This window comes from Mus caroli, chromosome 6 (assembly GCF_900094665.2).
Source record: "Mus caroli chromosome 6, CAROLI_EIJ_v1.1, whole genome shotgun sequence".
Taxonomy (NCBI): domain Eukaryota; kingdom Metazoa; phylum Chordata; class Mammalia; order Rodentia; family Muridae; genus Mus; species Mus caroli.
This window is the reverse complement of record NC_034575.1, coordinates 19,565,500-19,576,848: the sequence shown is the minus strand read 5'-3', so window position 1 is coordinate 19,576,848 and position 11,349 is coordinate 19,565,500. Positions and strand designations below refer to the sequence as shown.

The following is an 11,349-nucleotide window of genomic DNA, read 5'->3' as shown; positions in this document are numbered from 1 at the left end:
GGTTGTGAGCCACCATGTGGTTGCTGGGATTTGAACTCTGGACCTTTGGAAGAGCAGTCGGGTGCTCTTACCCACTGAGCCATCTCACCAGCCCCCAATCATGATATTCTTAAGGTGAGAGATATGTTTTATCTCTATGTCCTCATACCCTTAAAACATTCCTTACAAAGATTATCAATGCTTGTTTATGGAGGAAGACAGGAAAATATAGACAGACAATAACGGTATAGATTTCATATTCCAAATATAGAACAAATCATGTAACTGCCATTGTTAAAATTCTCAAATATTATTGTTCTAGAAAAGACTTATTTGGGGTAGTTTGGACAACAATGGTCCTATAGGCTCAAATATTTGGATGTGTAGTCATCAGGGAGTGGAACTCTTTGATATGATTAGAAGAATTAGGAGGTATGACCTCATTGGAGAAAGTGTGTCATGGGCTTTGGGTTTTAAAAAGCCCATGCTAGGCCCAGTCTCTCTGCCTCTCTGCTTGTAGATCAGGATAGCTCTCAGATATTTTTCCAGAATCATGCTTTTTATGCCTGCTACCACACTGCCAACCATGGTGATGATGGACTGAAACCTCGGAAACTAAGTAAACCTACAATTACATGCTTGCTCTTATAAGCGTTACCTTGACCACAGCATCTCTTCACAGCAATAGGATAACAACTAGGACAGTATTTTTCACAATCATAATTTGAACTAAATTTAAAGTCTCAACAAGGTGCTCATCTTGCACCTGCTTTATGACTAGGAACTATGGTTTTACTGACTCTAAGCAGTGTTTGAAATTATTTATGTGTAGAGTCCATCAGTGGAGCAAAGCCCAAATGTGAAACTGACTCTAGAGTCGATTGATATCATCATCCTTTCTCATGAAGTATGACATGCTAAGAAAATTCTTACTTGAATGTCATCCAAAGTAAAGATAAGATGGAGAGATATTGTTAAAAAGAATTTCTATGAGGAAGATCTGGTTTTGAATTCAAAATACTTCATAAGGAGTGGAATCCAAGGCCTTGAAGGACTCTGAATGTATAGAGATCTGCCCTGTAACAGGGGCAAGGTGGTAAGGCTGGGGCAATGAAGTAGACTAAGTAGACAGCTGGAAGGCAGGGAGGCTGTTCATTTGACTTTACTATTAAGAAAATAAAACATTAAATACCAAGTGCTTGTGTGAGTGAGTGTGTGTGTGTGTAAGGTTGTAAGGTCAAGGAAAAGCAGAGCAACAACTGACTTAGTGTTCTTGTATTCTGAGCTAGTCAAGCTGACAACCTTGACACCACTCTAATATAGGGTCATCTAAAGTATGTTTTTTTTTTTTTTTATACAAAGCTGTACTAAATAACTAGATAAAAAGGTGGATGACTGAGGCTTTAGTAGGAATTACTTATGCTAGGTATGTTCTCCATGTCTGTCCATTCTGTCCATCCTCATGCTCATGCCTGCCCTCATCACTAACATCAGGGAGTTGGAGTCTCCATGTCTGTCCATTCTGTCCATCTTCATGCTCATGCCTGCCCTCATCACTAACACCAGGGAGTTGGAGTCTCCATGTCTGTCCATTCTGTCCATCTTCATGCTCATGCCTGCCCTCATCACTAACACCAGGGAGTTGGAGTTTGGTCCCTAAATGCTGGAGCAACGCACTGTTGTACAGGACTCTTTAGATTGCTGATAAAACAGCTTATAGTTAATCCCAAAAGTCAGTCAAGGTCACAGCAAAGGTCACAGTCACTTTATCTTAGATGCTAAATTTAACAAACAAGCAGAGTCACAATGCTACATTTATCGTCAGCAGCACTGTAAAGTAGACAGACATTTAAAGCAATATTTTACTTTTGTTATTATTTAGGAATAACTTAGGAGAATAAACATCTATATTTAGTTTCAGTTTAAACTCATTTACTCCAACTGTTGGATTTATTGAAACCACATTCTTTAAAAAATCTTATACTGAACATATGGTTTCTCTGAATAGTGATGGACATGCTTTTGTTGGTAAAATCTAGAAATTGAACAAATGGTCCCTACAGTTCTAATTCTTAATAATGATAAAAAAAAGTTCCCTCTGAGGATTTTTGAAAACATTTCTGAAGGTTATCAAGCATTTAGAACTGACAGGTATACTGACTTAAGGGAATTCAGGTTACGACATCTAAACGGAAGGTCAGCAGTTGCCTTCTGGTTTTAATGTTTGGGGTGCATTTTAGCAAACTGTATGAAGACATCATTTGCATTTCTGCAAGAGCTCATCCCTAGAGTTGAGGCTGTTCATCCATGCACCCCCCTTTTTTTTTCATACATCATTTCTCTGAGTCACAAGCTTAAGAAACCTGCAATTTCTGTGAGCTGTGCTGTGTACATGCTTTTTCTCCATGTTCTGGTGGCCAACAGCTAGCTAATGGGATAGAAAATGCATCTACCCCCATATCTCTCTCTCTCTCTCTCTCTCTCTCTCTCTCTCTGAACTGTGCATTTAACAGGGGGTCATTGTGGATGAATAAAGCCCTGTTGCTGTATAAAAGAAAAGTTGATCACTACCCAGTGGCTTTTGGGGGCTTAACTTTATGCTTCATTTGTACCCTTGGGGACCTGAGAATTAATTCAGGAAGAAGAAAGGAGCTATTCTCCCAGTGCAGCCATTTTTTCTTCTCCTGGGGAGGCCTGCTGCTTTGGAAGCCTTTGTCATCTCCCCACCCTCCAGTCTGTCCTGCTGTTCTTCAGTTGCTCTGCTCCACAGCCTCTGCTGCCTCATTTGTTGGCCGCTAAGTGGAATTTATTACGCTTCCATTTCTGAAGCCATTTAAGACCATGATTGTTGTGCATCTCTTATTATAGCCAAGGCATTCAAAGAAAAAGGAACTGGGGAAGGGAAATAAGCAAAGTTGACATTTTCCGTCATCAGAGGAGGAAAAAAAAAAAAAAACCCTTAAGGCCTGAAATCAAAGAAGCCTGTACTTGAAGATGAAGTTATCAGTGTTGGCAGAAGGACAGCCAAAGATAAAAACAGCTTTGCTGCACAGATTTATATATATCTTCTTTGTGCCAACTCTTGGAAACTGGAACTTCCTATGTAGGATTATGTGATTATATCATTCAGTTCTCTTGAATCTGGCTAACGCCTGTTTATTCTCTTAGTTTCATCATAGGCATAGCTTTCTTCTGAGGAGTCAAGTCAAGTGCTTGATAGACAGCTCCACCTCTACCTGCCTGTCTGAAGCATCAAGCATGCTCCCCATCTATTTCAATTAGTTATGTTCTTACCTTTATAGCCCATGAGACTTGAACACTTTTGACATCAGGATGGCCTTTTGTTTATTCAGGGCCCACTGTACAGTATATCTAATGTATAGTAGATACAGTAAATATTTGTTAGATGAATGGATGAGCACTGTAGACCCTGTGAAATATACAGAATTACATGTAAAATTTACCCGTTATAACCTTTTAGGAAAATAAAATTTGAAAGCATAACATTGTTGAGATCCAACTTCCTTTGCCTTAGGTTTCTGAATTACAGATACAAGACATGTGTGCGCATGTGCCCATGTGTGTGCACACGTCTGGGCGTTTACAACTGTAAAAGGATTTCAAATGGGAGCAACGCTATGGGTTCCAGCTATAGTACTAGAGGATATTTCTTGGAAAATGTAAAGATGGACTTCAGAGTTAAAATGTTAGCAGGGTTTGGACGTACATTTGAAAGAGCCTAAAACACTTCTATGGTATCTTGTATTCAATAGAGCCATAAAGGCCAGTGAGCATGATAAGCACTCATTTGGAAGTGGAATTACACAGTGCACCGACTGCCAACATCTGATAAATTAGATAAAGCAGACATTTCAGAAACGTGTTGTTAGAAGGATTATTACAAATGAAATAGGTTACCATCCTGCATAGTAAAAGATGTTGTCCTTACAAGTGGTAGAAAAGAAATTGTATTTTATAGAACCCTGCTGTGGAAATTAGCATATGGAGATTAAGCTATTAGTTAGGCTAGAGGATATTACAGTATGAAATCTATCCTAATTATTCTTTAAATCTTTAGAAATGAGCATTGAAACAAGCATTGTAGTTGAGCAAAATACTCAAAGAGAAAGACTCTTTCGGTTGCATTACTTATAAGTGATAACAATTAACGTATCTTATTACTAACCCGTTTTATTTTTATAGCTCTTCAGCCAGCTCAACTCTAGCCTATCAGCTCTCTAACTAACATTACCTATTGCTCTGTTTCTGATCTGACGTTATAAACCGGTGTTAGTCCTGCGGTATTTGCCAGATCAAAATTTAAAGTAAGAATCTGAAGCTTCAATCTACTAGAGGTCACTAGCTGTAAGCAACTTGTCTTTTGTCTGTAACTTTAATGATACTGCTGTTTTGAAAAAGTATCAGACATAATTGTAAGGGGTGACCTTGCATTTCTCAGTCTCACATGCAAACAGTGGAGGGAAATTGATGCCGTAACTAAAAATCTTCTTTATAAACTGTCATTCTAAATGCAGTGTGGTATCATTACAAACTTCTAATAATTTGCTCAAACACACAGAGAATTCCACTTAAATTGAAAATTAAACCACATCTAAGACTTAAATGGTTGCAATTATGGCATAAATCAGGATACAAGGACCCCAAAGCAATGACTAATTAGCCCACAAAAAACATCCAATATCTGAAAAACCAGTAATTGTGATCAACATAGGCTTGTTTCTGAAGGACTGTAATCAGGCAAAGAAATAAAGCAGCTTTTCTACTCTAAAGTAAAAGAGAAAACAAAATAGTTAGCTATTCCTGAGAGGTATCTAGCTGAATCCTCTGCTCTTAAAGTCTTGATAGGAGGAGACAGATTAGTGCTAAGCACCGCGGGCATCCTTAAAAGCCATTCTGGAAGGAAAGGCTCCCAAGGGCAGATGAAAGAATCGGAGATGCCCACATTCTCACTGTTAAGAGTCCCACAGAAACATCAAGCTAACAACCACATCATATACGGAGAGGACCTAGTTCTGAACTATGGTGCTTCAGTGTTTGTGAGCCTGTAAGAGTCTTCCCTACTTAGTTGGTGTCTGTGGCTACTGGGTTGCCCAGCCCAGCCTTGATTTGAGGATTTGTGCTGTGTCTTATTGAATCTTGTTATGCTATGTTCAGTGGATGTCCCTGGGAGGCCTGCTCTTTCTAAAGGGAAATGGAGGATGAGGATGAGGAGGGGGAGGAAGAAGAGGGAAGAGGGGAAGTGGGGGTGGGAGGACTGGGAGGAGTAGAAGGAGGGGAGGCTGTGGTCAGGATGTACTGAAAACAAAAAGTAAAGCCACCCTGGCTCTGCATTGATCACAGAGCCCAGACTGTGTTTCTGACCTGTTATCCTGGGAATTCTTCGATGAGCGTTAGGGCAAAAGTACCCCATCTTCCACCCCTCAATTCAGGATGTACACTAGGCTGGGGTGCTATGCCATATTTGTTAATGGAAAGTGAGAACTTCTGGTGACACCTGTGTGGTAGTGATCACAGTGCTGCTCAGGCGGTTGTCCCTCATATGTACAACAGATTGGTTCCCAGAGCCTGCAGATACTAGTTCCAGTGTTGCTCCAGTCGTGTATAAAAGGACACTATATTGGCTTCCAATATTTACATCCCTGTGTAGATTTTTTTTGTCTCCACATTCCCTTTTTCTTTGTAAAGAACTGGGGACTGAAGCTAGGCTATATGCTTTCTAGGTAAGCACTCTACCACTGAGCTAGATTCTCAGCTCTAGGTGACTTTTTTTTTTTTTAACACAAAATCCATTACAAATACTGTGCAAATAATTTATTGTTGTACTGACTTGTTTAGAGAGTAATGACAACCCCCAAAATGGTCTATGTATGCTGTGCCCAGATACAGTTCTTGTGGTTTTGGGAGAATCTTCATGTAGCTCAGGCTGGTCTCCAACTCACTATGCAGAAACTGGACTCGAACTCTTGTCTCTCCTGTCTCCATCTCCCAAATTTTGGAATTATTAGACTTGTAGCATCATGCTCAGATGGACACTATAGTTGCACTTTGGCTGCTTTGTGAGTTCGTTCCACCCCCTACCCTTCTCTACTCTTCTACTCTTTAACTCCCTAACAGTAGAAAGGAGAGAAGAAAGAATAGAGGGAAAAGGATGACATCTTTAGACTACATCTTGATGATTAAGGTCATCATGTTCCTTGGGGGGCAAGTTTGATCTTTACCGTCAGGATATCTAATTAATTCTTCTAGTTGTTTCTTCTTTGTGCACAACACTTAACAAACCGAGACCAACAGCAATCAACAGCCACCAACCCCTGACACTATTAAAGATATTCTGCTCTGCTTGCACACAGGACCTTTAGCATAACTGTCCTCAGGGAGGCTTTGCCCAGCAGCTAATGAAGGCAGATGCAGAGACCCACAAGCAAGTGTTGGGTAGCACCCAGGGAGTCTTGTAGAAGAGGAGAGGGAAGTATTGGGGAAGGGGAGGAGACAGAGAGATCAAGGTCGCCATAAGAAAACCTACAGAATCAACTAGCCTGTGCCCATAGGGGCTCACAGAGACTGAACCTCCAACCAAGAAGCATGCACAGGATGGGCCTAGGCTCACTGCAAATGCGTGGCATGTGTACTGCTTGGTCTTTATGTGGGGCCCATAGCAACTGAAGCAGGGGCCATCTATGACTCTGCAGCCTCCTTTGGCTCCCTTTCCCCTAGCTTGGATGCTGTGTCTAAATCCTAGCTAGCATGTAATTGAGGCTTTTATTTAAGCCTTTTCTGATTGGTATAAGATGGAACCTCAGAGATATTTTGATTTGCATTTCCCAAATGATGAAGGTTGTTGAACATTTCTTTAAGTGTTTCTTGGCCATTCAAGGTTCCTCTGTTGAGAGTTCTCTGACTAACTGTATCACCTTTTTTAATTGAGTTATTTGTCTTGTTGGTGTCTAACTTCTCTAGTTCTTTATATATTTTGGATTTTAACCCTCTGTTAGATGTAAGGTTGGTGAAGATATTTTTCTATGCTGTATGCTGCCATTTTGTCCTATTGATGGCATGCTTTGCCTTACCAAAGCATTTGAGTTTCATGAAGTCACTTTTATCAATTGTTGACCTTAGAGCCTGAGCCATTGGTGTTCTCTTCAGGAAATTTCTCCCTCTTTCTCTTCTGTTAGATTCAGTGTATCTGGTTTCATGTTGAGGTCCTTGATCCACGTGAACTTGACTTTTGTGGAGGATGATAGATATGGGTCTATTTTCATTATTCTACATGCAGACAGCCAGTTAGACCAGCACCACTTGTTGAAGTTGCTTTCTTTTTTTCCATTGTATGGTTTTGGTCTCTCTGTCAAAAATCAAGTGTCCATAGGTGTGTGGGTTTATTTCTGGGTCTTTGATTTTATTTCATTGACCAACCTATTTGTTACTATATTAATATCATGTAGTCTTATTTCTATTGCTCTGTAGTACAACTTGAAATCAGGGATGGTGATAGCTCCAGAAACTTTTATTGTACAGGATTGTTTTAACTATCCTGTCTTCTTTTGTTTGTTGTTTGCCATATTAATCAGAAAATTGCTTTTTCAAGGACTGTAAACAATTGTGTTATAATTTTGATGGGAGTTGCATTGAATCTGTAGATTGCTTTTGGTAAAATGGCCATTTTTACTACGTTTAATCTTACTGGTCCATGAGCATGGAAGATCTTCCCATCTTCTGTTATCTTTCTCAATTTCTTTCTTCAAGACTTGAAGTTCTTGTCATACAGGTTTTTCACTTGCTTGGATAGAGTTGCACCAAGATATTTTATATTATTTGTGGCTATTGTAAAGAGTGTTGCTTCCCTAATTTCTTTCTCAGCCTGTTTATCATTTGGGTAATAGAGGGCTACTGATTTTTTTTTTTTTTAGGTAATTTTGCATCCAGCCACTTTAATTGCAGATGTTTATCAGCTGTAGGAGTTCTCTCATAGAAAATTTGGGGTCACTTATATATAGTATCATGTCATCTGTGGATAGCACTATTTTGATTTCTTCCTTTCCAATTTGCATCCCCTTGATCTCCTTTGGTTGTCTTGTTGGAGCTCAGAGGCAACAGGGCAGACCTCACAGCTGCTGGGCATGCTGGAGACCCAACTGGCTGGGCAATGGGGCATGGCAATCTCTCCTGGGTAGCAACAGGCCTCCAAGGATACAGGCTGAGCTGTGGCCTGAGGGATGGAGTGCAGAGGGGACAGGGTGGAACTTGCCCTTCCAGGAAACAATTCTTGTAAAAAGTATTTTTTGACAGATGGTTAGTTGAATCTGAGGATGCAGAACACACACAGTCAGAGGATCAAAGGTACAGCTGATTCACTATGGGCATCTGCTTTGTGAAGAGCTTTGAACTTGTTACAGACTTATTCTATGCAAGGTGCTGAGATTCCCACAGCCCCTTTCTGAGATGTCTGTAGGTCTTCAAATATGGGTTACCACCACTGCTCTATGAAACTTGTCTTAATGTGGCAAGACACATGAGCAAGACACATGAACACACATTCAAGATAGCGTTAGGCAGATAATAAAAAAAAATACATGTTAAAACATATGCTATTCTCCCTATGGGGCTCAATAAGTAATTTCCAATATAAATTAAGCCATTCTTTATGAGAAGTAATATAAGTCAATCCTGGTGATGCGTTTTTCTTTCTGCAGACTAAATAATAACCCTCTGCCACAGAGACTGACAGGGCTTTTCATGTGCCATGGAAGCACCTTTAAGTGTTTTTTTTAAAAGGTTTCGTTTTCAATATAAACATATTGGTTACATGATATGTTCAATGGAGCCCAACAACATTTCACTCTGTCTTTTTCTCCTCCCTGTCAAGGATGCTGGGTCCAGAGGAGTACACACTCTCTCCTCCAGTATATAGCAACATGTTTTAATCCAGGGCGCCATGAGTTTAGGCCTTAGCAATAGAGTCCTTACCTAGCATATAAGAAACCCCAAGTTCAATCTTCAGTTCATCAAAGATAAATAGATGAATAAAAATTGTTTTACTATTCCATGGTCTATAAGTATGATTATCTTTCTTTTTAAATTAAATTAAATTTATTTACATTTCAAATGTGGCCTCCCTTCTTTGTAGCCCCTCCACAAGTTCTTCACTCCATCCTCCCTTCCCACTCCCCTTTGCTTTTGAGTGGGTACTTACCTGCCCATCCACCCACACACCTCACCTGCTACTACCCCCCTTCTCGGGGACATCAAATTTCTACAAGATTAAGTGTGTCCTTTTCCACTGAAGCCAGATACGGCCGTCCTTTGCTAAATATATAGTGGGGCTACAGATCAGCCCATGTATGCTCTTTGGTTGGTGGCTTAGTCTCTGGGAGGTCTGAGGGGTCTGGGTTAGTTGGAACTGTTGTTCTTCCTATGGGCTTGCAATCCTCTTCAGCTCCTTCAGTACTTTCTCTACCTCCTCCATTGGGGTCCGTGGGCTCAGTCCAATGGTTGGCTGTAAGTATCTGCATCTGTCTTAATCAGCTGCTGGTAGAGCCTCTGAGAAGACAGCTGTACTAGGCTCCTGTCTGCAAGCACAACATGGCATCAGTAATAGTGTTGGGATTTGGTGCCTATGCATGGGATGGATCCCAAGTTGGGCCGGCCTCTGACTGGCCTTTCCTTCAGTCTTGGCTCCATTTTCATCCCTGCATTTCCTTTAGATAGGAAGAATTCTGGGTCAAAAATTTTGAAGATGGGTGGGTGGCCCCATGTCTCAAATGGGGGCCATGTCTATCTACTGAAGGTGGTCTCTTTAGGTTCCATCTCCCCACTGTTTGGTATTTAGGCTAAGGCCATCTCCATTGGGTCCTGGGAGCCTCTTTCATCATTGGTGTCTGAAACTTTCTAGAGGTGTCCCCAGCCAATGACATACTGCTGCATATTTCTATTTCTATTTCTGGCCCTCTAGAATTCTCTCCTGCTTCCCCCTGTACCTGATTCTGCCCCCATTTTTTCTTCCCCATCCCCACTCCTAGCCAGGTCTTTCTTTCCATCCACCTCCCAAGATTATTTTGTTCCCCCTTGTAAGTGGGTTTGAAGTATCCACATTTGGGCCTTCTTTCTTGTTAAGCTTCATATGGTCTGTGAGTTGTATCATGGGTATTTTGAAGTTTTTGGCTAATATTCACTTATCAGCGTGTGCATACCATGTGTGTCCTTTCTGTCTAGGTTACCTCACTCATATTTTCTAGTTCTACCCAATTTGCCTGTAAAATTCATGATGTCTTTGTTTTTAATAGCTGAGTAGTACTCCATTGTGTAAATGAGCCACATTTTCTGTATCCATTCATCTGTTGAGGGACATCTAGGTTGTTTCCAGCTTCTGGCTATTACAAATAATGCTGCTATGAATATAGTGGAGCATGCGTCCTTGTGATCTTTTGTGTATATATACAGGAGGGGTACAGCGGGGTCTTCAGGTAGAACTATTTCCAGTTTTCTAAAGAACCACCAGATTGAGTTCCACAGTGGTTTTGCCAGTTTGCAATCCCACCAGCAATGGAGGAGTGTTCCTCTTCCCACATCCTCGCCAGCATCTGCTGTCTTTTGAGGTTTTTGATCTTAGCCATTCTGACCGGTGTGAGGTGGAATCTCAAGATTGTTTTGATTTGCATTTCCCTGATGACTAAGGATGTTGGACATTTCTTTAGTTGCTTCTCCACCATTTGAGTTTCCTCAGTTGAGAATTCTCTGTTTAGCTCTGTACCCCATTTTTAAACTGGGTTATTTGGTTTTCTGAAGTTTAACTTCTTGAGTTCTTTGTATATTTTGGATATTAACCCTCTATCAGATGTAGGGTTAGTGAAGATCTTTTTCTCAACCTGTAGGTTGCTGTTTTGTCTTATTGACGGTATCCTTTGCCTTAGAGAAGTTTTTCAGTTTCATGAGGTCCCATTTGTCAATTGTTGATTTTAGAGCCTGAGCCATTGGTGTTCTGTTCAGAAAAATTTCCTTTGTGTCGATGCATTTGAGGTTATTTCTCACTTTTTCTTCTATTAGATTCAGTGTATCTGACTTTATGTGGAGGTCCTTGATCCACTTAGACTTGAGCTCTGTACAAGGTGATAAGTATGGATGAGTTTTCATTTTTCTGCTTGCAGACCACCAGTTAGAACAGAACCATTTGGTGAGGATGCTTTCTTTTTTCCACTGTGTTGTTTTGGCTATGAGTTTTCCTATTAGCACTGTTTTCATTTTGATTTTTTTTTCTTTTTTTTGGTTTTTCGAGACAGGGTTTCTCTGTGTAGTCCTGGCTGTCCTGGAACTCACTCTGTAGACCAGGCTGGCCTCGAACTCAGAAATCCACCT

General features: G+C 40.6%; 1 protein-coding gene across 1 annotated transcript in view; it reads left to right on the top strand.

Moving 5' to 3' along the window:
* Nucleotides 1-11,349, top strand: part of Iqub (IQ motif and ubiquitin domain containing) — a 64,429-nt gene that overhangs the window by 40,131 nt on the left and 12,949 nt on the right. The gene's annotated exons all lie outside the window — the stretch shown is intronic.